This window comes from Urocitellus parryii, chromosome 2, assembly GCF_045843805.1.
Source record: "Urocitellus parryii isolate mUroPar1 chromosome 2, mUroPar1.hap1, whole genome shotgun sequence".
Taxonomy (NCBI): domain Eukaryota; kingdom Metazoa; phylum Chordata; class Mammalia; order Rodentia; family Sciuridae; genus Urocitellus; species Urocitellus parryii.
Genome location: NC_135532.1, coordinates 165,062,721 through 165,068,315, shown reverse-complemented (window position 1 = coordinate 165,068,315; position 5,595 = coordinate 165,062,721). Strand labels below are relative to the sequence as shown.

General features: G+C 32.9%; 1 pseudogene; it reads right to left on the bottom strand.

Annotated features, from left to right (window-relative positions):
* Positions 1-4,283: 4,283 nt before the first annotated feature.
* On the bottom strand, positions 4,284-4,921 carry LOC113188245 (dnaJ homolog subfamily B member 6 pseudogene; annotated as a pseudogene).
* Between the last annotated feature and the right edge of the window lie 674 nt (positions 4,922-5,595).

The following is a 5,595-nucleotide window of genomic DNA, read 5'->3' as shown; positions in this document are numbered from 1 at the left end:
AGAGAAAGATTTGATTGTCTCAAGTTAAATTTTGTGCCTACTTTTAATCTATTATTTATAGCAGAGGAGAATCATGTTGTTTGGACAAAGCTGCTTCTGTTATAACAGTGTATATGAGGCAAGTCCAGAAAAAGGAGTCATTAAGTCAGTCAGTGATCCAGTACTTGTCCTCTGTTGTCATCAACACTTGCTCAGCCTTAATTCTGCAGCCAAGATCATATCTGCTGTTATGACTTGGATATAGCAATTTTCAGAGGGAGAATGATTAGATTATGTGTGCTGTATCCTCATAAGGGAATCAATCCATTTAATGGATTAATAATTTAAATAGACTATTTGTGGTAACGGATCGGGAATGGCTGGAAGAAGTATGTCATCAGGGGTGTAGCCTTGGGCTGTATCTGTCCCTGGTTTCTCCCCTCTTTTTCCCCTCTTTCTAATTGCCATGAACTCGGAAGCTTTATTCCACCATGCCCTTCCATCATGATGTTTTGCCCTGTGTCAGGCCCAGAGCAATGGTGTTAGCAGACTATGGATTGAACCTCTGAAACTGTTAGTTCAAAATGTGCTTTTTCCACTCTAAGTTATTTTGTTACACAGCAATTGCAATTGCAACAGGGTCTTTGGTCAATTGTATGAATTTTCTTATTTTGTAGTTTGCCTTTTTATTTTCTTAATAATGGCTTTTCATACAATGAAGCCCAATTTTCAATCTTTATCTTCACGATTGATTCATGCTTTCAATAGTTCTGTTTGATAAGTGCTTTCCAACCCCAAGGTCAAAAAGATATTTTCCTATGTTAACTTTTCATTTTATTTTATTTTTAATCCACAAGGCAATTGAAATTAATGTTTTATGTATGGTTTAAAGGTCAATATTTATTTCTTTTTACCTATAGGAATGCCCTCTATAGGAGGGATGATGTCTTCTCCATTTGTGTTTAGGTTTTGTATCTGGATTATCTCCTCACTACCACAAGTCACTTATCTTTCTTTGCATAATACCATATCTTAGCTAATATCTTTATAACTCTATATATGTTCACATAGTTTTTTTGTACTTTGTTTTTCTTCAAAAACCTATAGTTCTTAATTCTTTTGAGGCCTTTGTATTTCCATATGAAATTGTAAAACAAATTTTCAATTTAAACACACACACACACACACACATACACATAGAAAGACATACACACATGCTGTGATTTTAATTGCAGTTGCATTGAATATATGGGGCAACTTTCAGAATATTTATACATTTAAAATATTAGGTTTTCAATCCAAACCACATTTTTTCTTAATTTTGGTAGTTTTTATTTCTCTCAATAATGTTGTAGACTTTTATGCATAGAAATACTCAACAACTTTGGAGAGAGATTCCTACATGTTCAATATTTCTCACTTTTTAGGAGATGTTTCTTTTTTGTATTTTATTAATTATGTGCTGTATTTTTGTTTTCTGTATATTTGAGTATGAACTGATCTTGTAAGATGTTAGATCTTTAAAATAATAGTTATCTTAATATACTTTTGATTTTCTTTTTTACAATTACTTTGTCTGAAAATCATGATGCCTTCATTTTTTTTTCTCTTCTTACACATTTTTTTGAAATCTATTTTTTTTTGGGGGGGGCCTCTGAGTAGGATAGATGTTTGAGAGAAACTGAAAATGCTAGGCCCTTTCTCATTCCAAAAAGTGAGGTAAAGGGATGAATTTCATTACAAATTAAAAAAAAAATAGGTACACTATTGTACTAAGTAACTTCCCTTGACTTCCCAGTTTGGGAAATGTTGTTTTTGAACTGTATCATGGGTTTTCCTCTCTCTTTTGGCATGATTATGAGCTATTTCTCCTTCTTTTGTTAATGTAGTAAATTATAAAATCAGTTTTCAAAGGTTAAACCAATGCCATATTCCCCAAATAGATGCAATTTTGTTGTGACATATTTTTTTATTATATCTTTCTGGATTCTGTCTGCAATTTTTTTAAATTTGTGTCTATGTTTATGAAACAAATTGGCTTATAATTTTTCTTTCTTGAAGTAGCTTTATCAGATATCAGCTCTGGTAGCATACATATGCATACATATATATATGCATGCATATGCATAGTTTTTATATATAAAAACTACAATAAGCTTGATATGCATACATATACATGAAACTTTTATGTATAAAAACTATAATAAGCTTTTTATGTATAACTTTATATATAGAAAGCCATATAAAATAAGTATGTTTACATACTTATATATAAAAATGTATACATAAGTACATGCAAACATACATATGTAACTATGTGTATGTATAGGGAATATGATATCAGAGTTTTTCCAGCTTTACTAATTACTTTGGAAATTTTCTTATTATCAAAAAACACATTTGGGCCTAGAGATTCTTTGAAGGAAAGTTTTTGTATCTGTACAGAACAAAATATAAGTGTATGTGAATTTTTTTATTTAGTATCACTAAATCAAATGTTTAGGACTATTTGGAGTTTTCTAAATTTTGTATGTTTTAGAAATTTATTTCCTTAAGCTCTACAACAGTACAAAAAAAGTAAGAAATTATCATAATAACTATAGAATAAAAGGGTAAAAGTCTACTTCCTATTTTATAAATAAGTTTTTCTTTTCTAAAGAAATAGTTACCCAGAGCAACAAGACACATTCAACTTTTCTAAGATTCCCTAGCCTGCATTTCCTTTGTAAGGCTATTCTCAGCTGAGAACCACACTTTGTGTTCTTCCACAGACACATGTATTTGATTTCTTATTTAGTGATTTACTTAGTTATTCTTTAATTATCTTCTACAGTTAACTTTGTCCCTTTTCTTTCTCCAGGAAAGGTTCGCTGTTGCTGCTGTTGTCATTATTGTTGTTTTATTATTAACCAAAGTCTCAAATTTCATTCAAATCTCCTTAATTTTAATATTTTCCTATTGTCCTCTTTCTGTTTCAAAATTCCATCCAGGACATAACATGAAATTTAGTGATTATGTCATCTTAGCCTCTTCTTGGTTGGTTCTTGAACTTGTCTTTTTTTTTTTTAATGACTTTTTCTGTTTTGAAAATTACAACTTAGGTATTTTTCAGTATACCCATCAAGTGAGATTTTTCTGATCTTTTCTCCATAATCAGGGTAGCATAGTATTTCCTAGGAGAAAGACCACACAAAATGTCACTCTCCATTACATCACATGAAAGGGATACATGGCAAATATCACTTATCACTGTTCATGTTTATCCTGATCTCCTTCATAAGGCAGTGTTTGTTTCTAAGATGTCTGTATGGTACAGTCATTCTCGGTCCCCTTCCAAAAAGTACTTTTAGAAGAAAGTCATTACTTGTAGTTCATATGTAAGGAAATGATGCTATACATACTTAGGGAAAAAAATATATAAATTGGAACTCTTCTACAGAAAAGATGTGTTTATTCTGTCTTATTTATTTATTTATTTATTCAACCACTTATTTGTATCAGTGTAACCATAGATGTTTATTTTATACTTTGGGTTAAAATATAATAACAGTCTTACTTAGGTGTTGTTCAAATAGCATCAAGTTTGTTTACTGGGAACTCTGACATATCAGCAACATTGCACATGTTTTAAAAACTTTTTTGCACCAAACACATTCACATTTCTTTTCTCTTTCTTTTTTTTGTTGTTGTTTAAGCAAATGACAAAGACCTAGTTTACCAGCTTTTTTAAACCTAAGCTTAACATTACATATTTAAACAATTGGCAAAACTTTACTAAGTTGCTTGCATTAATGCATGACTAGAAAACTTCCTTAAATTTATATTAAGCCAGAAATGTATTACCATTGATGCATTTATATTTTCATTACTAAATACTAAAAAAAAGAACTGAAATTACTTCTTTAGATAATTCTTCCTGGAAATGTTAGCTTCGCAGCAGGCTGACACTCAGTTCTCATGTCAAACACCATGGAAAGCAGATCCATGCTGGTGTTAGAATTTAATCTTGTCTTAGCACTACCCAAAAGTCAAAGTTCAACTTGGATTATGTTTTAGAAAAAAACCAAAGCACATCCAGAGATTACCCCAATTTTAAATATAAAAATGATCCTACTGTGTGGTGCCAACAATGAACTCAAAGGTCTATGGCAGATGGGAACTTTGATGAGCTTTTTATAATTAGTTTAGCTTAGGTACATTTATACTGAAAGTGGGTTCAGTTGAAATCTTCAAAAGAATGCTCCTGTTAATCCTCAAATGATGCTTGTTACAGTTTAACATTTCTGTTAAATGTGTGCATTGAATTACTTGCTTTCCAACTAGAGTAGCTGTTCCTTACCATTCATCCTTAAGGATGTTAACAGGCCATCTTCCTCAAATTCTACTTTTTCTTGACCATTCTTGACAATTCTCTCCGTAGTGATTTTTCTGCCATTTACTACCTTAGTAGAAGTAAATATAGATTTGAACTTGTCCATCTCACTACCACCAAATGACAGGGTTGAGAGTAAAGTGAGGCCCCTGTAACACATTGACCCAAATGAAGTAAATTCTGTATCAAAGGCAGAAAAATCCATCTCTCCTTGACAGAAATCCATTAAAAGCAGAGAAATGCGAGTCCACATCTTGGTTTCTTCTTCCCAGGGGATCCTTTCAGTTCCCAAAAATGTCTCCAAATGGGTCTTCAAAGAAGTCAAACAAAATAGGTCCCTTTCACCAAAAGAATTCCCTGAAGGTCATCTGGGTTCCAGGATGTGAAGCCAAACTCAACAGGAAAAACAAAATGACTTCCATGTCCTCCTTCAACATTTAATCAATCCTTCCTTGCCATACTTGTCACAGATTTAGCATCTGATAACCCGTCATATAGCTCAGCTACTTGTTTGAATTTCTTTTCTGCTTCTTCTTTATTCTCAGTTTTTTTAAAAAAAGTTATTGTCATATTCCTTTTATTTCCTATGGCATTTGAAAAACAAATGCATAATTATTATAAATATGTTAATGAATACTTAATATATAAAGATGTAATTTGTGGCACCAATAACAAAATATTCTCAGGATTTTCACCTGGATGTGACATTAGTGCCAATGTTCAATATGAATTTTGTTTTTGGTGGGGGGGAGTGGGCTGGGAATTGGACTAAGGAGCATTAGACCACTGAGCCACATCCCCAGCCCTATTTTGTATTTTATTTAGAGACAGGGTCTCACTGAATTGCTTAGCTCCTCCAACTACCAGCCTCTGGAGCCTTTGGGCTTACAGGCATGTGCCACATCCCCTGGCTCAAAATGACTTTTTGATGTCCTGGGTGAGGCATGTCTCTGCACACATAGAACATCATAGTAATGAGCCATGCTTTAACAGATTTTTGGAACAAGTTCCAGGACACAGAGTGATGCCAGCAGGCTTGCAGGGTGGGTTGGCTGCTCCTGGTCCAGCAGGGCTGCGCTGGTGGCAGCTGCATAGTCTCCTCATAGTTTTTCTTGCTGTGCAGTTTTTATAGTTACTTTATATTCTGAGCACTTTCTTAATTTTTGGCACTGCCATAAGTTCCAGGTTAATCTCAAATATTTTCTGCCCCAGTCCTAAAATCAGCTATTTTTCAAGGAGTCTTC